Here is a 25,964-nt window from a genome sequence, read left to right as displayed (position 1 = left end):
ATGATTATTCACAATTCTACTATATCCTGATTTTGGAGCTACTGGTGAGTAGATTAAATGTTATATTGAGATATTTTCTGCAAGAGAAATTTTATTTTATAGGAGATTGTGAATATACCAGTACTGTGGTAAATGGATGATTTCATTAACTGAGTGATTTTCTATGAGAAATATTAAACAAACAAACAAAAAAACAGTTCTCATCCTTTCTAGTGATTATAACTGTCCCCATTAGATTCTATTCATTCAATTTTGTTCAATATCCCACAATAAAAATCATGTTTGTTTTGCAGAAGGTCACACTTGAATGCACTGCTGAATGTCACCGTGAATAGCAATTATTTTTACCAAATTAATTAGCTATCACTTAACAATGAATAATACACTGTGGCATTTTGAGGATTGGGGCTCAGGAAAGACCAAAAGTTTGAGGATATTCCCTTATGAGAACAGATCCAGAGAAGTTCTCTCAGAGAACTCGAGGTGGGAGGAAATCATGGAGTACCAGAGGGAAGAAAAGCACGGAATTTTCAGGATTTCTGAGACAAAACAACTCATATTTATAATAAAAATATATTAGACGATCTGTATTCTTTTAAATGCAACAGAACAAGTACATAAGTCTTTGTTTGAAGGAAGATACTAATGTTGGTGTAAAACTACATTATACCATCAAAGTATTGAAAATTTCTAGTTCGAAGAGCCGGCTTTGGGGAGGGTTGGTGGAGAAGAGTTATCTTGGAAACAAACAAAAAGTGGATTCAGTTGAAAAGAGCCCTCCTCACTTCCTTCTTGAAATCTAGAACTTTTCCAATTAAAGCCTGTGGAGAATGTTTCTTCTCTTGCTTTATCTGTTCTTTGTAGTGGGATGAAAGACATCTCAAAAGATAGTTGGGAGAATGTAGAGATCTGAAGGCTACTAGCTGTGCTGTTAATAGGGGAATCAGAATAAGGACTTGTGGTTCAGTAATATAATTTTCCACCATGCACAACTTCAAACACATCACAGGGAATAGTTGCTATGAGTAATCACCCTCTTACGGATGATGCTTTTTGTACTAAAATAAGAAGTCCTGCTACAAGCTTTAACCTTAAGTTTCACTGCGTATCTCCAGGTATACACTTCTAATTTGTTTTGACATATGGAAACAACAATATCTTATTTTTGAGATACTCAGAGAAAAAGTCTCCTATTCTAATTTCTTAGCGGAAAAAAAAGTGATGAAGTTGGACTTCTGACATTCAACTGTAGAAAAACAATACATAAATGCTCTGTGACCTGCCCTCCAAAAAAACTATGAGCTACAAGCTTAGAGCAGACACCAGTAGGTATTGAATGTATATTATGCACAGAGTTGTCCATTTCAGATTGCATTGAATTTTGGAACTGTATGATAACATTTGTTTCCAAAATTTCCATATTCATTAGGAAAAAATGTAGTCTTAAAGAAAAAGTTTTTTTAAGAATACACATTATGATATTCTTTTGATAACACAATTGATGAAGCATTCAGATTGGAAAAGTGAACTTTCTTGATTCTTTATTGGAAGATATGGATATTGAAAGTTTGAGACACCAATAAGAAGATGAATTTACTTCCAGAAGTGTAAAGACAGCACTAGTCACCAACATTCAGATCCCCTATGTCCAGGAATTAGTCTATCATATATATGATCTTAGAGCCTAGGGTGTGTTTATTGGATTCCTGAGACATTTTAAAGCATTTTCATGCGAAGGCACTGTATGTTTTCCATTGTTACTTCTTCTGTCCTTGCAACTTAATGACCCTGTGAATCACTAGGCAGAATGTAAATAACAATGCTGTTTGTTCAAGTGGTTTGCTAACCAGATTTCTTTATTCATCCCTCAGTAGAAAAGAAGTCGTATTTATTCTACTCATTATGAAATCCATGGATGAGGTAGAAAGCGACCTTGCAGAAGGCACAATCTAGGCAAACTGCACTGCATACATCTTGTCTTATCAAAGATGTAGGCAAGGGTTCTTGTTTTGTTTTCTTGGGTCACAATTCAATACAATTTCTCCAACAGGTATTGTCTACAGATTTCACCAGATGCATAATGGCCATGTCCTGGTTTCAAAAGAGTCCTTAGGAGAAAACTTGATGTATTAGAATTTTTATTTCAGCAACTGTTCCCCAGGGGGTGGGGGACACTATTTAATATGATTGCTTAGATTTTGAGACCCTTGGTTTACCTTTTCATCACCTATTTCAATTGCCTCCTTTACTCTCATTTGATTAGTCTCCCATTTTAGGATTGTGATTGTTTATCCACACTAACCTGTTCACCATTCCATAAGCCTGAAGTAGTACCCTCTAATTCCCATTCAGAGCTTGCTCTCTCTTACTTTTCACATAGGAAGTCTTCACAGATTAGAGAAATTAATATTTATCAAATATTTTCTATTCCTTTGACATCTACTTTTGGACTTCTAAATTTAAATAGGGGGAAAAAACTCCATGAAATAAACCAAGCTAATTAACCTTTTTAAATGAGCTGATTTATTGTAGTCAGCTTTGATTAAAAAGATCTGAGTTTGACTTTTGCCTCTGCCAATTTTCAAATATTTGAGAAAATCACTTAACCCTTCAACTTTCCCATTTAGAAAATGAGATAAAATAATATTTACTTCTAATCATAGTAGTAAACACAAACATTGCCAAAAAAACTAGAGTGCTTCATAAATTTTAAAATGCACTTAAAGTTTGCAGTTGCAGAGTGAGAATTTTTTCCTCATATCATTAAAGACAGGTGAGGAAACACACCAGGCCTTAACTAGTAATCTCCAAACTTTTGTATTTGCATGTATATATCACAAATAAAGTGAGAACAAAGTTTCAAAATATGTGTATCATTTTGCAAATTATATGCAAATTCCACTGAGAAAGTATGTGTAGGTTTTAAAATCTGCACATACTGAAAATGTTAAAAGGAGTTAAGCCGTATTTGACAAATCAATTTTTAGTTTTAGGCTCTATTCCTTTTTTAAATTTTTTACTTGTTCTTTTTAGTTATATGTAACAGAAGAATGTATTTTGACATATTATATAGAGAGAGTATAACTTTCCATTTTTGTGGTTGTCCATGATATAGAGTTACAATGGTTTTCTATTCATGTATGAAGATAGGAAAGTTATGTCTGATTCATTCTAGTATCTTTCTAGACTCTAATGCTTAATTTTATTGGGTGATATGAGTGCAATATATATCTGAAATATGTACATATGCCCAAACAATGAAGTATTTATTTCATATCATACCTTGCTCATAATTGTCTCAGTGAATGGATTTCAGATGTGATGTTCTCTCTGGTACTTTTTATATTACAGTCAAAACATCCATTCCATCAAGACTGTACTCATGCTCTTCCACAACACCATTGATTTTAATTTAGAAAGTCACTGACGGCTTCACATATTTTCTCTTGTTATTTAATTTCATCAGGAAAACAAATATAGCAAATTTATGAACTGATAAGTGTGAAAAATATTTTAATTCCACTAATCTCCAACTACACATATCAAATAATTCATTAAGTTTTCCAAATTTTCTAAAATGTTGTTAGTACAGTTGATATATTTTAAACAATATTTTTTGACAAATGAATGCATTTCAGTTTGTTACTAATTGCTTTCTGTATATTATTTCATTCATTAAACATTTATAACAAGAACTATGATGATTTGATGAATAATATGGATCTTTCTGTCACATTTTCAGTATGACACTAAAAGGCTTGCTCCTGATTACCATTATAGTTTATAAAACATTACATTAAATATTATGTGATTAAAATATGAATAGCCTCATCTTATGAGGGTAAACATTAACCATTTTTGACCTTATAATGTTGCAAAAGTATACTGATACAACTATTGATTCAACACTGTATTATAGAATAGGCTTTGTGTTAGATAATTTTGCTCCATTGTAGGTATAGTATTTTGAGCTTATCATGAGTTTATTGGGGTGTAGTCCTATAGTAAATTGAGGAGTGTCTCCACAGCACTTGTCTCCATCTTCAAGATGTTTGATTTAAAATGTTTTCTAATCATTATGACATATGACTTTATAATTTAATAAGGAGTTGGGACAGTTTTGATAGCAAAAAGAGATGGTAAATTCCTCAATTTGATAAAGGGTACCTTAAAAAATATACATGTATGTTATATATATATATAGTGAATATCCTACTTAATGGTGAGAAACTAGGCACTTTCCCTCAAAGATCAGAAACGAGGCAAGGACACCCTAACTCACAGCTCCAATTTAGAATCATCCTGGGAGTTCTCACTAAGGCAATATGACAAGAAAAGGAAAGAAAGTGTATACATATTAGAAAGGAAAGAATAAATCTGTCTTTGTTCACAGATGACACAATTCTCTATATAAAAAAAATTACAGAGAAGAAAAGAATTAGTGTTTGGGGAAAACTGGAATACATGACCAATCTATTAAAAATGTGATCAGCTAAATCTCAAAGCTCACTACACCATTATTATAAGGTTTATTGTGAAAAAAGTTTAAGAAATATATAAAATCAATTTATCACTTTACATGACAAAACTCCTATAAATTATAGTGTTGATATTATGTTGATCTCATAAATTAACAAAAGAACTTACATCTCTATTTCTACTCATTGATATTTATTTAGGACTTTTAAACTTCTCTACAATGTTTTGTACCACCTTATCACGTATATTATTTGCAAATATTTTCTTCCAATATGTGTTCTCTATTTTCAATATTGTAAAATCTTTTGTAAGGCAATAGTATTTAATTTTGATAAAGTCCAATTTGCTGATTTTATGATTATTTTTACTTTTGGTGTCACATTCACAGTGCTGCAGCCTGACTCAAGGTCATAAAAATTCATCCCTGTTCCATAGTGTTTTATAAGTCTTACTTTTATTTTGAGGTTTGTGATGCATTTTAATTACTGTACAGTGTGAGGAGGTAAATTATCAATTCATATTTTTTCAAACAGATATTAATTATTGATTGATGTTTTAAAATGTAAAACTAACTGCATATTACTGCAAAAATCACACTTGATGATGTATTACCTTTCACACGTTTGTTCCTCATAGTTTGCTAAGAATAATTTTCTTTGCAAAAGTATAATTTTTTTTCTTGTAATAGCTTTGCCAGGTTCTGTCATAAGAATTCTTTGGGTCCAAATCAAAGAGTTTAAAGTGTTTTTTTGTGGAAGGGAGATAGGTACTGTGGATTGAACTCAGGGGCACTCAACCAACTAAGCCACATCACCAGCTCTATTTTGTATTTTATTTAGGCACAGGGTCTCACTGATTTGTTTAGTGCCTTGCTATTGCTAAGGCTAGCTTTGAGCCCCTGGTCCTGTCTCAGCCTCCTGAGCCACTAGGATTACAGGTGTGCACTGCACCACTGCACCCAGCTTGAAGTGTTGAAGTGGTTTTTTTTTTTTTTTCAGTTGTAGATGTACACAATATTTTTATTTTTATTTATTTATTTTTATGTGGTGCTGAGGATCAAACCCAGGACCTCATGTGTGTAAGGCAAGAACTCTACCACTGAGCTATAATCCCAGCCTGTCTTTTTTATATCTTAATTGTTAATTGGTTCTTTTTAGTGATACAAGACATTAGAATCCATTTTGATGTGACTATTCAAGCATGGAATATATCTTATTCTAATTAGGACCCCATTCTTGTGAATGTACACAATGATAGGATTCACTGTGGTATATGCATATATGTACATAGGAATGAATATGATAGCTTGATTTTTGAAAAGTTTGAGTGAGTTTGTTATTTTTCCTTATATATTTGAAAGAATATTACCCGTAAAACCATCTTAGCTTGAGGTTTTCTTTGAAGATTCTAAATTATGATTTAAATTTTCCTAACTAATAAATAGATACTCAGCACTTCTATTTCTTCTTCCATCAGCTTTGGTAATATTTCCAAGGTCTACATTTTTATAAACTGTCAAGATTATTAACATACAGTTTATGCTGATATTTCATATTTTCACTACAGATGTCTATAAGATATGTAGTGATATTATGGCTTTAAATTCTGGTATTTCTTTCACTAAGTCTCATTAAAAATTTACTGGTATTATTTATTTTTTGAAAGAACCAACTTTTTACTTTGTTCACTTTCTCTTTTGTGTGTGTGTTTTATCTATTGTTGCCAATTTTATTGTTTTGGCTCTACATTGTATTTATTTCATATTAAATTATTTATAGGTTTTTGTAGTGTATAATTAAATCATTTGACATTTCTTTTACAATATAAGCAGATTAAGCTTTCAATTTGCTTCCAACTACTGCTTTAGCTCAATCCATACATGTTTTGTAAAATTATCATTCATTAAAAATGTTGTTCATTTTTAAATTTTCTTTATTTTTTAGGGCTATTCTAGGTATTATTATAATTGAAAAAAATTTAATCAGTTCATAATTAAAATTTACTTTATAATTACTTTTTTAACTAACTTTGTTGTGGTCAAATAATATACTTTGTAAGAAATTAATATTTGAAGTTGATGAGATAGGTCTTGTGACACAGATTACGGGGTATCTTGGTGGTCGACAATGTAACATTCTATGTGCACTTAAAAAAGAGGTTTATTGGTGTTAAGTTTTTTGAGTTCTTTATATATCCTAGAGATTAGTGCTCTGTTTGATATGCATGTAGTAAAAATTTGCTTCCATTATGTAGGCTCTCTATTCACCTCACTGATGGTTTCTTTTGCTAAGAAGAGCTTTTTAGTTTGAATCCACATTATTTATTGATTCTTGATTTTATTTCTTGCGCTATAGGAGTTTTATAAAAGGAAGTCAGGACCTAATCCAACACAATGAAGATTTGGGCCTACTTTTTCTTCTATTAGGTGTAGGATGGGCCAAGGAACTGAACAGACACTTCTCAAAAGATTATACACAATCAATCAGCAAATATGTGAAAAAATGTTCAACATCTCTAGCAATTAGAGAAATGCAAATCAAAACTACTCATCTCAGTGTAATCAGATGACAGCTAATAAGTACACAAACAACAATAAGTGTTGGCAAGGATGTGGGGGAAAAGGCACACTCATACATTGCTGGAGGGACTGCAAATTGATATAACCACTATGGAAGCAGTATGGAGATTCCTCAGAAAACTGGGAATGGAGCCACCATTTGACCCAGCTATCCCACCGCTTGGTTTATAAGACTCCTATAGTGCATGAAGTAATAAATGGGATGGATTCAAACTAAAAAGCTTCTTCTCAGCAAAAGAAACAATTAGTGAGGTGACTAGAGAGCCTACAGCTTGGTAGCAAATCTTTACCACAAGCACATCAGATAGAACACTAATCTTTAGGGCATAGAAAGAACTCAAAAAGCTAAGCACCAAAATAAATAAATAAACAAACAAACAAATAAATAAATAAAAATAACCCAATCAATAAATGGGCCAAGAAACTGAACAGATACTTCTCTTATAAGGTGATATACAATCAATCAAACAAATATATGAAAACATGTTCAACATCTCCCGAAATTAGAGAAATACAAATCAAAACTACTCTAAGATTCCATCTCACTCCTGTCAGAATAGCAGCTATTAAGAATACAAACAATGAGTGTTTTGATGAGGATATGAGGAAAAAGACACACTCATACTTTGCTGGTGGGACTGAAAAATGGTGCAGCCAATATGGAAAGCAGTATGGAGATTCCTGGGAAAAGAGGGAATGAAATCACCATTTGACCCAGCTATCCCACTCCTCAGTCTAAACCCAAAGGACATAAAAACAGCATACTACAGGGACACAGCCACATCAATGATTATTGCAGAACAATTCACAATAACTAAACTGTGGAACCAACCTAGATGCCCTTCAGTAGATGAATGGATAAAAAAATGTGGTATATATACACAATAGAATATTACTTAGCAATCAAAGAGTATAAAATCATGACATTTGCAGGTAAATAGACGGAGTTAGAGAATATAATGTTAAGTGAAGTTAGCCAATCCCCCAAAACCAAATGCTGAATGTTTTCTCTGATACAAGGAGGCTGATTCTTAGAGGGATTAGGAGGGGAAGCATGGGAAGATTAGACAAACTCTAGATAGGGCAACAGGGTGGGAGAGGAAAGGAGGGGGTATGGGGGTAGAGAGATGGTGGAATGAGATGGACATCATTACCCTGAGTACATGTATGAAGACAGGAAAAAAAGATGAAAAGATGCTTATTGTATAGTTACTGAGTTTCTGCTTTATGAATATATTATTGTTCATGAAATCAAAGTGGTTCAAACACTTACACACCTTCTATAGTTTTTATTTTGATTACTTTCAATTTTTGAAAGAAGAAAATCTAAGTTTTCAATTATTGTCAATTTTTATCTATCTCCTATTTATTCCTAGAGATTTTACTTCATGTACTTTGAAACTTAAATATGAGATATCAACACATTTAAACTTTTTCTAGGAAATTGACCATTTTATTATTTTGGAATTAATCCTTGCTATATTTGATACAATTTTTTTAGAGAGAGAGAGAGAAATTTTTTTAAATATTTATTTTTTAGTTTTCGGCGAACACAACATCTTTGTTTGTATGTGGTACTGAGGATCGAACCCCGGGCCACACTCATGCAAGGCGAGCGTGCTACCACTTGAGCCACATCCCCAAGCCCATATGATATAATTTTTTAAGTCAATTTTGTCTGTATCAATATGTTTTCTTCAATATTTCTTTGACTTTCATGGCATAGGTGTCCTACTCTTTCATAACTCTATTTTTATTTTTATAACTAAAATTTTTCTTTTGTAGAGGGCATATAGTTTTGTCTTATTTCTAGACAGCCTTTGACTTTAACTGGAATGCTAAATCTACTTTTGCTTATTTTATACTTGTATCATATTTGTGTTGTTTTTTCTCTTTTCTTTCTTTTTATACCAAAAATGTTTTTGTAATTTTTCTTCTGTTGGCCTTTAGCAATCCCATTGTGAATTTTAATGGTTGTTTAATTTTATAATATGCAACAACTTATCACAATGGACTTACAATTGATATTGAGCTATTTTATGTAAAATATGAAAACCTTTAATCCTATTTACTCATTCTCTTTTATTCTATTACTGTCATAAATGTATCTTCTTAACAAGCATAATATGGATTCATAATTTTTATTTAAATAGCAATATGTATTTAAAAGAAATAAGAAAACACAGTCCTCTACATATGCTACATATTGAGCTATGTTTGTCTAATAAATTTAAGTAATGATATGGTGTCACTAATGAATTATACTAAGTGAAAATATTCAAGGAAAGAAAGAAAAATACTGCGTGAACTCACCGATGTGGAAATCTCACAGAAGTTGAGAGTAGAGTGGTAGTTAGCAGGGACTGGGAAGAGAGAAAGGTGAACGGTTGGTCAGTGGGAATGGGAACCTCTAGATAACGTAACATACAGTACATTTCAAAGACACTAGAAAAAGGATTGTGAATGTGAGATGAACCAAGAGGAGAAGCATCAGGAATAATCAATTCATGGGTAACAAACATGATGAGATTTATAGAAAAGACAGTAAACATCCGTTGTTCTCCTGTTCCATATGTGTAAGGAGGAACAAGAAGACTCGAGAAGACATGAAGCTCCCAGATGTGACTTCAAGAGATGAAATATACAACAATGTGAGCTTAAAAATAAGAAAATATATTCTATGAGATTGTTAGCCAATCTAAAAGAAGAGATCAGATCAGTGAACTGGAAGACGTGGAAATAGAAAGTAACTGAAATAAAGCTCATAGAATAAAAATGAAAGTTCTAAGGTCATAACAAAGTATTAGTGGCCATTCATTTTTATTCAGCATCTACTATACAAATAAAGTCCTAAAATGTAGTAGAAAGATATTTGGAGAATAAATAGTGAAAAATGTTCAAATTCTGTGAATTCTATAAGTTCACAATGAAATCCAATAAACCTAAGCAAAATAAACATAGAAATTGCACTACTACCAGTAACATTGTGGTTGATGAACACTAGAAATAAATAGATGATCAGATTAAGATATTCTTGAATGAGTATTCTTCTATGATATTCCAGTAGGAGAATTTCCAAAGATGTTTAAATTGTTTTTTTAACCAGTTAAAATTGTTTTGGAGGATATGAGTTTACTGACCTCCTTAAACTTTTTATTTGTGAAGTCCCTCTAGAGCAGACTTGTTCAGAAACTATGTAAGTTGGAAGACAATAGAGAAAAGATGTGTAATTGTAACTCTATTTTCATCTGATTAAATATTTTCCCCCCAATATGTAACTTCTCCCTTATCCTTCAAGGCTTTGTTGAGTCTTTGCCTCATACACCTAACTGAAATAATACTTCTAGTTTCTGAAGTCTCCTAGGTGTTTTCCTCATTCTCTTTTACCATAGTGTTTATTTTCTAATGCTAAATATTGGCAGCCAGGCATGGTGCCACAGGCCTGTAATCCCAGCACTTCGGAGGCTGAGGCAGGAGAATCTTAATTTAAGAGACAGCTGCAGCAGTTTATGGAGGTCCTAAGGAACTTAGTGAGACCTCTCTCAAAATAAAAAATAAAAAGAGCCAGGGATGTGGCTCAATGATAAAGCACCCTTGGGTTCAATCCCCAGTAACCCTCCCACCACCTCAAAAAAAAAAAAAAAACCAAACTTCATTCTTCTCCTTTCTTCCTTGAGTCCAGTATGCAACTCTAATTAATCCAAATTAATACAATCTAATTGATGATCTAATTAATTTCTTAAATGTCAGTCCAGATTTTAATTCAAGTTGGAAATTGACCTATTCATAAACCCTTAATATCACAAATCTCTTCCAGCTGAATTTCATGTGACTCACTTTCAACATTATTATAATTATCTTTGTTTCTTCCTCAAGTGCCAGTGCTTACAATGTTGGCCCATAAGGTGACCACGAAAAAGAAAATAATACATAAAAATATTGGAGAAGAAAAATAAGAGGAGGAGTCTCTAGTCATTTCATGAGATTGACAAATCAACCCTGGATTTTCTACCTCTTAATTTCTTTTATGGGATCAAATAAATCTTTTATTCAGGTCTCTTGATGGCTTGGGGATTCTGCTGTGTTCAGAAAAATGAGGGGAGAGATTCTTCTTGTTGGTATTGAGATGTTATTTATATGCTTATATATTCCTTGCAGTCCTGAAAGCTTGCTGAAAACAAGGAAAATAGCTTTTATATTATAAGACTTTATAGAAAATTGTTGTTGCCTAGGATGAGGGTGAGGAATGGAAAGGATTAGGGATGCAGATGTGCATGGGAGGATTTCTTTTTGTTGTGTTGAAATGATAACAGATTGTGGTGATAACTACACAACCCTGTAGCTACACAAAAAAGCACTGACTTAAATTAGTAAATTGTGTGTAACCTAAATTACACCTCAGTACATCAATAAAATCTTACCCAGAAATGAAAGAGTATACAATGATTAACAATAAAAATATAATCATAAATAAAATGCATGATCCTCCTTTGTGTTTATAAGTACATAATTAAGACTGTGGGAAGGAGTCGTATCTTAAATTTTAATGTGTATTTTATAGCCAACAGTTTGTACATGAAGCACTGAGGAATTTCAGTTTAAAATATATAACTTAAGTTTCTGAAATACTGTCAGTGTTCAAAAATACTTATTAATTAAATGAACAAATTGGAACTATTTCTGGAATCTCTCAAATAATGCACTTGGCATAATGAAGCATATGTTTTAAAGCAAGTTTACACTGGCCTTTACATTCTATGAGAGATGCTTATGAATTATTACAAAACAATGTTACTAAGTTCTCAATAATTTCTGTCCTCATATTTTTATTGGCATTTTCAAAGTATTTTCATCCATTCTTTTCTCTCCTTTCCCTCATCATTTTTCAATTTCTTACAAATCTTCTCAACACAGACCATGAGACAGCTTCTAAAAACTGCCTGGATTTGGCACTGAGGAATATTTGAGCCATTTTTGGTTTGGAAGAATAAACTTCAGTAATGCTGAAGTAACTTGGTGTCAAGTAGAACGGTTTAGGAGAAAGATATGTGTAAATGTAATTAAGAGATTAGTAAAAATAGCCAGAGACATTGTGAAAACTACAGACTGAAATCACATCATTGGTAGTAGAAAGGAAGAATGAAACATAAAGAGAAATTATAAATATCTGTATATGCATGCATAGAAGAAATCTCAGTAATATTAAAGTTTTAAATTTGATGGCCAAGAAATGATGATGCAACTTTGGATCCAAAAGGGAAGACATAGTTGATAATGTTGCCAGGACTATAATTTGGCAACTAAGTACAATGATATTAAGTATACTCGCACAAAGAATTCTGGTATAAATACAAAATCTTTTTTTTCTACCTGTATGAGGTACCTGGATTTTTCTTCCTATGAAGGAGATGAGGGGATGAGAACTGTTACTTAAGTAGAATTTTCTGGCTGCAGAAGGCTACAGATGGGCCCTTTAATACAGTTCTTTAGAACCCAATGGGAAAGAGGATAAAGTGGTAGATGAGTTCCAGTGTAGTACGTATGTATGTATGTATGCATGTATATATTTAATTCTTTCACTCATACTATGGATTGAGTCCAGGGATGCTCAACTACTGAGCCACATTCCCAGCGCCTTTTATTTTATTTATTTTGAGACAGGGTCTCACTAATTTGCTTAGGGCCTCACCACTATTACAGTCCTGTTTACTATACAATATGTTATGTTTACTGTGTATACACCATACATATTTACATATTCCCATTTAATGTTATATGTCTTATTTACATCAAATTTGTTCTCAGAATGACAGGAACAGAGTAACCAATTATAGTAAAAATTAATCAATTATAGAAGAATAAAAATATATCTAGTTCCTGGTATTACTAGTGAAATTTTATATTTTCCCCATGAATTGGCAGTTATTTATTAATTATGATAAATACATAATTTATTTAGGATATACTGAGTTATTAAATAACTCAGTTCAAAACTTTCTACTCTAGGACGATGTTATGGCCTGAATCTCTATATTATGAGTATATAGAATGCAGTTTATGACACAGACATTGGTTCAAGAATGCACAATTTATCACAAAAAAGTTACCTTTGTTCTACGTCTTTCAATGCACAATAGGTGTGCGTATGCATTTCATACAATACGTAGTCAAGGCAAGAAGCTATGTCTACAAAATTATAAAACTGAAATAGCAACTTTAGACTTTTTGGAATTAGCAAGCATATTTTTAGCACACTTACAGCATTTGAAATGAATCTGTGTTTTTAAAATAATAGAAAAACTGAGTTCTGACTTTTTTTTGGACTTGTGTTATAATGTCTGAATTTCTCAAAGCATATGGTGATTCTCAAAATTATCCTTTCCCACTTACGGCTAGAAATTTCTTGCCTACCAATTTTAGCACCTTTTCAATGGTGTAAAAACCAATTAGTGAGATATCAATTTTTTTATAATAACAAAATTTAAACTACTACAGAACATTTGCATATCCAGTCCTATAAAACCCCACGATCTTTGATATGTGTCTATAAGGGTAAATTCATAAATGTGTTTTCTTTACTATATTGTAATTTTACCAGGAACACCCTGAACAATAAGAATAACTTAACCTTAACATAGAATGTCAAGCTGTGTGAAACTAATATTATAAAGCCTGAAGAAAATATTAGTTTGTTTTGCCAAAATATATTCTTTAATCTTTCCTATGATGTAGTTAAAATCAACATTTTAATATTAAAAATCTACAAACACTAATTAACAAAGTATAATAAACTACATATTGATAAACTTTAGCTTTTGATCTGATTTTACATAAATTGTAACAGAAAGTCATGAAAATCTATATGCATTAATTTAGACAGATCACATACAAAAAACAATGTTTATTGTATTGGTATAATTTGCATGTATTCACAGAATTGTGGAGTTACTTTGACACCAAGTAGTTCAGGCCCAGGAAAAACTTTGTGTTGCAGCAGAGGATTTAAATTCATTTTTCAACACTGAGAAGGAAATTTTAAGAAAAAATATTCTGGGAAACTAATACAGACTTCATCCCATCTGGAAGGATAGTTTTCAATGTTACTTTGGGTGTCTTCATCTCTTGACATCTTTCATTTATCTGTCACCACTTGTCAAACAACTTCATATCAATAGTCTTTTCTAGTCACTCTCTAGAATATTTCTATCATAACACAGGATCAAGTCAATCATCTATCTATTTTGTTCTTTTATAAAACCAATTTATAGTGGAGAAGAACATGGTTTGGGGTTGAATCCAACCTTGGGTGCTTAATAATGGTGTCTATTATTTAATATATTTGAGCCTCAACTTCCTCAACTTAGAAGTAGGATCATTTAAGATAGATTTCATAGTATTTTGTTAGAATTAAATTTTAGATATGACATAGAAATCAGGACATGTTTTACATATTCAGTAATTCAGTAGTAATGCTGATAATATTGGAGATCCCCACAGATGTATTTCAGCAAGGGGTGAGGAAGAAAATGTATTTTGTCATTAAATAAAGAGCATGAAATGTATGTGTGAAGACTACAAGAGAATAAGTAGGTAAAAGTTATTTATATTTCTTTCAAAGTATAGGGGGAAAAGGAAAATGGATAAATAGGGGTTGGTGTAGGAAATCAAGCAATTCACAGTACAAAGCCATGTTGTTTAACATGGTAGCTACTAGACAATATGGCTATTGAGTACCTCTTGATATACAGCTGTCCAAACTGAGATATGCTGTAAGTATAAAATACACATTGGGTTTTGAAGAGACTTAAAACAAGAAAAAAATGTAAAATATCTTAATAACACATTGAATAATGATAGCATATTGAAATGATACATGATATTTTGAATATGCTGGGTTAAATGAATACAGTTTGTATTCTTTTACCTTTACTAATTTAACTATTAAAGAATTTCAAATTACACAGTTAATTCACATTTTATTTCTATTGGACAGAATTAGTTGGGAGAGAAAGGTAATATTGAAACAGATACATCCAGATGCCTTAAATGTTAGGTAAAATATTGATAGGTACCTTATTCTCATGTGTTATTTGATGAGCTTCTCAAGGAGTGATATTTGGAATGCACATAAGAAAATGAATAAATTTTCTCTAGATTATAAAAATAGTAAAGAAGACCTTGGTCACCCACTAATCACCAAGCAGAAAAACAAAATCATAAGACCACAATCTAATTGGGTTTGGATTTCAGGTGAAAAGAAAACCACCTTCTCAATTTTATAGTCAAAGGAGCATTTAGTTGCAAAGGTATCTAACTATAAGTTATGTCAAAAGACAAATCATTAGATAATAATGAGACTTCTCTGGTGTCCCTCTATTTTAAGAATAATCCATATTTTAAATTGTACAGATGCTTTCATATAGAGGGGAGCATTTTATAAAACACATTTTATTTTCCCGAAAGCTAAATAAACTACAAATTCTTTAATTATTTCTGCTTTTATATATACAATTAAAACTTCTCAAAATTTGAAAAAATGTATTTAATTTTGTTATTTACTTTTACAATCCAAAACAATCAAAAAGTGTAAATACTATAAATAACAATAGAGGTTTTCATTTTAAATAGGACAATTTTTCATATTAATTCAATATTTATGATTTCTGTTTTTCTTATCACTAGTAGTAATGCTCTTAAAAGTAAACTCCATCCTTCTAAAAAGTAATGAGTGGAAAAAATATCAAAATCAAGATTGAGGGCTGGGGTTGTAGTTCAGCAGTAGAGCACTTGCCTAGCACATGCAAGGTCCTGGGTTCAATCCTCAGTACCACATACAAATAAGTAAACAAAATAAAGGTATTGTGTATGATTAAAATAAATAAATAAATATTTTTTAAAAGCCAAGATTGAAATACAATTAAGCTGATGTTGCTAAAACTGCATTTTGGGTCCATAGGCAATTATTAGAAATAACAATCATTAAATAGAGGTAAGTTTGAATACAGAATATGAAAGATGACCTACAGGATACAGATGTATGAACAATGATGCAAAATATTTAAAATCAAAGGTTTGAATGATGAGACCATCTTCTGCATCCTGGAATAGCTTGTCAAGCATTTTGTAATTTTGTTTTCCATTTTAGAAAGGGATGTGGGTGAACATTTGTTGAATCAAATTACTATTGCCATCTTGGCTGGTTCATTTGGCTAACAATCACTTACAAGGTAAATTTGTAGGCAGATTTTCATGAGAATTATGCTAAAATTATATAAAATTTTATATTTTGAAGTCATTAAGCATATTAAAATATACAAGTTTTTGTTCTTTCCATTTTTTCTTCCTTTCATTTTATTTTTCCCATTATACTTTCATTTTTTAGAGAACTTTGTAATATAAATGGGCCAGACATGGCAATATATTTAATTAGTATATTTTACCTAACCCAATGTGCCCCAAATGCTATCATTTTAACCTTATGAATAGAGAAGTTTTACATTCTCCTTATTAACTCTTAGAAACCCAGTACACATTTATTTATTTTTTCATTGACAGATACAATTTATATTCCTTTGGTGTAAAAAGTGAAGGTTAGAAATGTTGAAATATGTACACACTGTGGAATGGCTAATTGAGCTATTAACATACATGTTACCTCACATAGGTATTTCTTGGGGTGAAAAAACTGTCTTAACAATTTTCAAGTAGACAATATGTTGCTATTAATTGCACTCACCATGTTATATAACAGATCTCTTCAATTTATTCTTCCTGCCTGTCTGAAAATTTGCATCTTAAAACCAACATCTTCTTAATCCCTCACCATCACCCCAGCCCCTGCTGTCATTCTACTCTGCTTCTGAGTTTGAATCTTTTAGATTCCACATATAATGAGATAATGTGGTGCTTGTATTTCTGTGCCTGTCTTATTTCACTTAACATAATGTCCTCCAGGTACCATAATAGGTTATACCATCATAACATATTCATCTGGATAGCATATTGTTATGTGAGCCTTGGGTCAAAGTACATTTACTATTTTTTTAAAAGTAAATCTAGTTGACATAGGTTCATGAGATAGTGTATGAATTCTGTTTCTGTAATGAAATTCAGAAAAGGGAGAGATTTTCATAGGGATCCACCTAATTATAAAATTAAATCAGCATTTAAGAAAAAGAAAGTATGTTAAAACACAGTCAAAAATTACCAAAAAGATTGTTACTTAATATATCCTTGAGTTTTTCACAGTTTTAAATAGGAAATAGATTCACAGGAGGTAAGTGTCATTAGCATGCATCATGTCCTTTGTTTCAAGTATAAATCTACTAACATCATGGGGAGAACCAAATTAAAGAAATCACTCTGTTGAAATGGTGTTTAAGTTTGTGTGGTAGTTAAATGAGCTAATTGCTAAATTATTTTATATTTAACCAAAATAAAAGTGCTATCTGGACCCTAAAATAATCACTACAGAGCTTAATTTGATAGAACGCTTAACAGAAGCATGGAATTAAGTAGGAACACAGGTTTGTAAAAGAATTCAACTGAAATATACTATTCCATGAAATTCAAAAGTAGAAAAACTTATTATTATTACTATTATTATCGGAGCAATAATGCCATCTTTGTTTGCAATGCTATGCAAGAAACTTTGTAAATACAAATAAAACATTCAACAATAATGGCCCACCAGGGATCCCTATGGTAGTGATAGTAGGAGAGACAGATACATTCTTAAACATTCTTCTGTAAGTTCTGATGAAACAGGTACTACAACAAAGACATATAAAATGTTATGACAGGTAAGTAGCAGGCACAGATTCATTTTGACAGGGAGTTCTAGAAACTTTATTGGAGGAAACAAGAGTTAAAGTAGATCTTAAAAAAAAGGAAATCATGGAATGGAGTGTGCAGAGAGGTGGCCATTCCAAGCAATCTAATATTCTCACTCATCTCCTTAAAAATACTTCAAAGGTCTCTTACTGCTTTTAGAATAAAATTTAAAAATTCTTTCTAAGAGCTCATGAGTCTCTGACTGTGTTCGTCTCTATTTATGTTCCTTTCTTGCTTCTCTTTTGCATGCACACTGGTTTTATTTCTGTTCCTCAAATGCATTTGACCCCTTCTTGCTTTCCTGTGTCCTCACAGGCTGTTAATTTGCTTTTCCTGAGAATTACCTCCTTCTCTCTGGTCACCTGCCTTGCTGTCTCATTCTACAGAGGCCAGCTTGAACCTCCTTTACATAAGGAAATCAGATGAGGTAAATTGTCCCTGAAAGTGTTACCTCTTTTTATATAGAGCATGATTAAATCCTTTTTGCAATATTTTGTTCAATATTTACTTCAAAACTATAGATTATAAGGCCTCTAATAGTAAGGATGTCTATAGTGTCCTCTTCAATGTTTTCTTCCTAGAATCTAAAGGTATTTCAAAGCTATCTCTTGAATGGACAAATAAATAATTGAATAAATGATGGGAACAGCCTAAGTAAACCCATGATACGGTTAGGAACGGTGAATAAAATTATCGTGATATATGCAAGAATGTGCAAATATTATCATTTTATTTGTGGTGGTAGCGGGGAATTATGAGCACTTAAAAGTATAAAAGGACATATGAGTTGAAGAATCCCAGACCACTGCAAAGGGGTCATTATACCAACCAGGTTTCAGATGGTTTGATAGAAAGGCCAACTCACCAGGGATATTTTCATTAACGGTAGTATGTTCAAAAAGCGGTATATGAGGCTTATCCAGAATGCAAATATAAAAGGACCTGAACTTTAGGTTAACAACTTTTAACAACTTGGAATAAGTGAAGTTGGCAGGATATGTTGACTAATGTGATGTTATAAAATAAGGGAAGAATTCCAGTTCCAGGGTAAGATGGTGAAGCTTCACTTTCCCTTGCTCTTTCTCTCAACATGCAACTAAAATGCTCTAAGTGACTAAACAGGCAATCATTTAATCTGAGATGGACTTGAAGAATTATATATCAGCATCTCAACTTCTTGGTGGATTCACTGAGTTTTCTTTTTATTACCCACATACTCAACATGTGAAAAAAAAATATGCCTAAAATAACAAAATCTGCTATCTCTGGCTAAAAGACTTGGAAAGAGAAAGTCCAAAAGGAACTTCCTGGGGCAACCTATACCCATTGGCAGTGGTAGCGCAATCTGTCCACAGCAATAGCAAGAGCAGAAACCCATCTGGGTGAACTGAACCATCCTCCATTCAACACTTGCTGGCACCAGTGTTCGCATCTGTCTGCAGCAGCAGCGAAGTAGGCCTGGTGTCTCCAGGCCTTCCATCCGTGGGTAGGAGGTGTACAGGAGAAGAAAGCCACTCTGATCCCAGTGCGCAGAAGAAAATGTGAATGTGACCAAGAGCGGCACTTTATTTTCCTGCAGTGCAAGAGTGGGTGGAAATCCAACCGCCACTGACCAGATACAGGACAGGGCACAGGAAATGCTCTCTCCTGCTTGTACAACATTCCCCCACTTTATAATGATAAATGAGTGGGTTAAGGAAACACTTTCAACCCCTGCAGTTAGTACCAGTGGGGATCCAGCAGGTGTTCACTGGAACTGAAAGTCTGAAGCAAAGGAAAACATTACAAAAGCAGAAAATCAAGTTGTTATTGAACTTCAGCCCACAAAAGTATGTCAGAAAAACAATGTTCACCTTAAGCATGGTAATTGCCCGCTAAAACAGAAGGTATAAATGGTATCAAGAACTTTCCAATGTCATATTTAAAATGCTCAGGATATAATATAAATAAAAAGGTCACTGGCCATGTCAAGTACTAAGAAAATCATAAATGAGAAAAGGCAATTCACTGACATCAACACTGAGATGAATCAGATGTTTAGAAATATTGAACAAAGATTTTAAAGTAACCACTTACTCTCAGTAAATAGTTACAAATTCTTTGGAAACAAAAGAAAAGTAGAGATCTCAGCAAACATGCATTATAAAGAAAACAAATGAAAAGTAAAACTGAAAAATTCAATAACTGAAATGAAAGAAAGCTTTTTGTATAGTCTCAATAGTAAAGTGAAGAAAACGGAAGTTAGAATTAGTGAACTTGATAAATCAATAGGATTTACTGAATCTAAACAGAGAGAAAATAGATGAAGGAATGTAAGACCCTCAGATTTCTGGGGCAACAAGAAGATTTAACGTTTGTATTAGTGTTCCAGAGGGAGAAAAGAATGTGAGACTGAAAAAATTATTTAAAGAAATAATGACTGAGCTTTCCACACTTGGTTGGTAAAACATAAATATTAATGAAGCCAAGAAAAAGCCAAGTAGGATAACCCAAAGAAATCTATGACTAATACATTTCAGTATTAAATGTCTGAAGCCTAAAGATGAAGGAAAAAATATAAAAACAACTGGATAAAAGTGTGACTTACTTATAGGGAAAGATCAATTCAAATGTGGTGAATTTCTCATCTGAAACCCTAGAGATCAGTAGGAAGTGGCACAATACTTCTTAAGTGCTCAAAGAACAGTCAACCATCAATTCTATAACAATGAAATTTTCTTTCAAAAATGGAGGTGAAATAAATAATTTTAGGTCCAAGGAAATTTAAGACAATTTGTCATTAGAAAACCTATCCTTAAAGAATGGCTACTGTAAGATCTTCAAAACGAAAAGAATTAATAAGGATTATGTCATAAAAGTCCATACAGTAAGCAATGAAAATGAAATGTACAGAAATAGACATAAATGTAACAAATTCCCTTTTCTAAATGAGTTTCTTAAATCGTATTTCATGCTTGAAGCAAAAATTATAACATCAATTATGGAGTTTCAATGTATAAAGAACAAGTAATTAACATAACCTTAATATATAGTGAGTGCAAAGGTATCTAAAGGAACTAAGGTTTCAAGAATTTGCTCAGGCAAGAGGTCAAGCCCAATGGCCCAGAACCACCCATACCAGCCTGTGCAGGACCCAGGCTCTCAGTAGGCTCAGTTCACCCCTCCCCAGGAGGGCAGACACCCAACAGAGCCTTGCCTCTGGCAATGGACCACCCCTTCCTACCAGCAGACTACCACAGGAGGTCAAACCCAGTGGCCCAGATCCAGCAACTCCAAGTTACATAGGATCCAGATCCAAGATGCAGTAGCATCCATTTGAGGGACACCAGCAGGGTCTGGAAGCCCAACATGGAGATGAGGTATAGACAATCTGTATGGGTATTACAAGAATATATCTGTATTTGGGGTAAAAAAGGGGAGTTCATAACCCACTTGAATCTAATGTACGAAATATGATATGTCAAGAGCTTTGTAATGTTTTGAACAACCAATAAAAAAAAAAGAATATAGGGAAGAAAATGTAATATCTCAGATCCACACTTCAAGAAAGGAAGACACATAGACAACATGAAAAAACAAGGGAGGAAAGTGCCCCAAACAAACCAGGACACTATAGTAACAGAAAAGTTAATAGCATATCAGAGAAGGAGTTCAGAAGTTTCATAACTAAAATAATCTGAGAATTAAAGAATGACCTAAATGAGCAAATACAGGCAAAAATTGATCACTCAAACAATGAGATAAGAGAGCAAATACAGGTAGCAAAAGATTACTTCAAGAGAGAGATTGAGACTCTGAAAAAAAAAGTCAGAAATCCTTGAAATGAAGGATTCAATAATCAAATAAAAAACTCAATAGAAAGCATAATCAACAGACTATATCACTTGGAAGAAAGAATGTCAAATAATGAAGACAAAGTATACAATCTGGAAAATAAAGTTGATCACACAGTGAAGAAAGTTAGAACAGAACATCCACGAATTATGGGACAGCATCAAGAGACTAAATCTAAGAGTTATTGGGAGAGGAAGGCACAGAGTTTCAAACCAAAGGAATGCACAATCTCATCAAGGAGATAATATCAGAAAATTTCACAAGCATGAAGAATGAATTGGAAAACCAAATACAAGCGGCTTACAGGACACCAAATGTACAAAATTACAACAGATCTACACCAAGGCACATTATAATGAAAATGCGTAGCATACAGAATAAGGGTAGAATCTTAAAAGCCACAAGAGAGAGGAATCAGATCACATACAGGGGGAGACCAATTCGTACCTCAACAGATTTTTCAATCCAGACCTTCAAAGCCAGGAGATGGTGGAACAACATATACCAAGCTCTGAAAGAAAATGGATGCCAACTAAGAATCATATCCAGCAAAACTAAGCTTTAGATTTGAAGATAAAACAAAAACCTTCCACAATAAACAAAAGTTAAAAGAATTTACAATTAGAAAGCCTGCACTACAGAACATCCTCAGCAAAATACTCCAAGAAGAGGAGATGAAAAACAATGATGAAAATCAGCAGACGCAGGGATTACACTAAAGGAAAATCTAATCAGAGGAGAAACCAAGTCATGTTAAATACCAAAAATAAACAAAAATGGCTGGTAATACAAATCATGTCCCAATAATAACCCTGAATGTTAGGGCCTAAATCAAAAGACATAGGCTAGATGATTGGATTAAAAAAAGACCCAACAACATGCTGCTTCCAAGAGACTCATCTCATAGAAAAAGACATCCACAGATGGAAGATGAAGGGTTGGGAAAAATCATACCACTCACATGGACTGTGGAAGCAAGCAGGCATTTCCATCCTCATATCAAATAAAGTAGACTTCAAACTAAAGTCAATCAGAAAGGATAAAGAAGGACACTAGACACTGCTCAAGGGAGCCATACACCAACAAGACTTAACAATTATAAATATATATGCCCCAAACAACTGAGCAGCTGTGTTCATCAAACAATCTCTTCTCAAGTTCAAGAGTCAAATAGACCACAACACAATAATTTTGGGTGACTTTAACATACCTCTTTCATCACTAGACAGATCTTCCAAACAAAAACTGAACAAAGAAACTTTAGAACTCAATAATACAATCAATATCTTAGACTTAAGAATATTTTTATAGAATATTTTATCCTTCAATGAGATAATACACTTTCTTCTCAGCAGCACATGAATCCTTCTCTAAAATAGACCATATACTGAACCACAAAGCAACTCTTAGCAAATATAAAAAAGTAGATATACTACACTGCATTCTATCAAGTCATAATAGAATGAAATTAGAAATCAAAGATAAAATAAGAAATAAAATCCAAACCAACATCTGGAGACTAAATAATATGCTAATGAATGAACCATGTGTTACAGAAGACATCAAGGAAGAGATTAAAAAATGTTTAGAGGTGAATGAGAACACAGATACAACATATCTAAATCTCTGGGACACTACGAAAACATTTCTAAGAGGAAAGTTAATTGCATGGAGTTCATTCCTTAAAAGAAAAAAAAAAGTCAACAAATCAATGACTTAATATTACATCTCAAAGCCCTAGAAAAAGAACAAATCAACGCCCAAAGCAGCAGAAGACGGGAAATAATTAAAATCAGAGCTGAAATCAATGAAATTGAAACAAATGAAAAAATTGACAGAACAAAAAGTTGGTTCTTTGAAAAACTAAATAAAATTGACAGACCCTGAGCCATGCTAACAAAGAGAAGGAGAGAGCAAACTGAAATCACTAACATATGTGATGAAAAAGGAAATATAACAACAGACATTACAAAAATACAGAAGAAAATTAGAAATTATTTTGAAATCTTGTACTCCAATAAAATAGAAAATATCTAAGGCATCAATAAATTTCTAGAGTGATATAATTTGCCCAGATTGAATCAGGATGATATACACAATTTAAACAGATCATTTTCAAGTGACAAAATAGCAGATGCCGTCAAAAGTCTACCAACCAAGAAAAGCCCAGGACCAAAGGGATGCACAGCAGAGTTCTACAAGACCTTTAAAGAAGAACTAATATAAATTCTTTTCAATTTATTTCAGGATATAGAAAAAGAGGCAACACTTCCAAACTCATTTTATGGGGCCAATATCACTCTGATTCCAAAACCAAGCAAAGGCACATCAAAAAAAAAAAAAAAAAAAAAAAAAAAGAAAAAGAAAGAAAGAAAGAAAGAAAGAAAGAAAAAGAAAAGAAACCTTCAGACCAATATCTCTAATGAACATAGATGCAAAAATTCTCAATAAAATTTTGGTAATTAAATACAAAAACATATCAAAAGGACTGTACACCATGATCAAGTGGGATTCATCCCAGGGATAAGGTTGGTTCAACATATGGAAATCAATAAATGTGATCCATCACATCAATAGACTTAAAGATAAGAATCATATGATCATCTCAATAGATGCAGAAAAAGCATTTGACAAAATACAGCACCCCTTCATGTTCAAAATACTAGAAAAACTAGGGATAACAGGAATATATCTCATCATAAAGGCTATCTATGCTAAACCCCAGGCCAACATCATTCTAAATGGAGAAAATTGAAGGCATTCCCTCTAAAAACTGGAACAAGACAAGGATGCCCTCTTTCATCACTTCTATTTATCAGAGTTTTTTAAACATTGGCCACAGCAATTAGACACATAAAAGAAGACCTCAAATTGGCACTATTTGTTGATGATGTATGATTGATATATGATTCTATACCTAGAAAACCATAAAAGTTCCACAAGAAAACTTCTAGAACTAGTAAATAAATTCAGCAAAGTAGCAGGATATTAGACCAATACCCATAAATCAAAGGCATTTCTGTCCCAGTGACAAATCCTCAGAAAAGGAAATGAGGAAAACTGCCTCAATTGCAATATCCTCAAAAAAATAAATAAATAAAATACTTGGGAATCAACTTAATGAAACAGGTGAAAGATCTATATAATGAAAATTACAGAGCCCTAAAGAAAGCAGTCAAAGAAGACCTTAGAAAATGGAAAGATCTTAGGCAGAATTAATATTATCAAAATGACCATATTACCAAAAGCACTATACAGATTTAATGCAAATCTTATCAAAATTTCAATGACATTTCTCATAGAAATAGAAAAAAACAATCATGAAATTGATCTGGAAAAATAAGAGACCCAGAAAAGGTAAAGCAGGAAGAGCAAAGCAGATGGTATTACTATACCAAACCTTAAACTAAACTACAGAGCTATAGTAACAAAAACAGCATGGTATTGGCACCAAAATAGACTGGTAAACCAATGGTACAGAATAGAGGACACAGAGACTAACCCACAAAATTACAATTACCTTATATTAGACAAAGGTACCAAAAACACACACTGGAGAAAAGAGAGCCTCTTCAACAAATGGTGCTGGGAAAACTGAAAATCCATTTGCAACAAAATTAAATTAAACCCCTCTCTCTCACTATGCACAAAATTCAACTCAAAATGGAGTAAGGAATTAGAAATAAAACCAGAGACTCTGCATCTAATAGAAGAAAAAGTAGGCTCCATCACATGGGATAAGGCCCTAACTTCCTTAATAAGATTCCTGTGGTGCAAGAATTAAAATCAATAATCAATAAATGGGATGGACTCAAATTAAAAAGTTTCTTCTCTGCAAAAGAAACAATCCATGAGGTGAATAGAGTGCCTGCATCCTGGAAGCAAATCTTTACCTCTCACATATTAGATAGAGCTCTAATCTCTAGGGTATATAAATAACTCAAAAAGGTAAGCACCAAAACAACAAATAACCTCATCAACAAATGGGCCAAGGACTGAACAGACACTTCTCAAAAGAGGATATACAATCATTCAACAAATACCTGAAAAAATGTTTATCATCACTAGCAATTAGAGAAATGCAAATCGAAACAATTCTAAGATTTCATCTCACTCCAGTCAGAATGGCAGCTATTATGCATAAAAACAACAATAAATGTTGGCAAGGCTGTGGGGGAAAAGGTACGCTTGTACATTTCTGGTGGAACTGCAACTTGGTGCAGCCAATATGGAAAGCAGT

The sequence above is a fragment of the Spermophilus citellus genome (genome assembly GCF_964194105.1).
Source record: "Spermophilus citellus genome assembly, chromosome: 12".
NCBI classification, from domain to species: Eukaryota; Metazoa; Chordata; class Mammalia; order Rodentia; family Sciuridae; genus Spermophilus; species Spermophilus citellus.
This window is presented reverse-complemented; position numbering follows the sequence as displayed.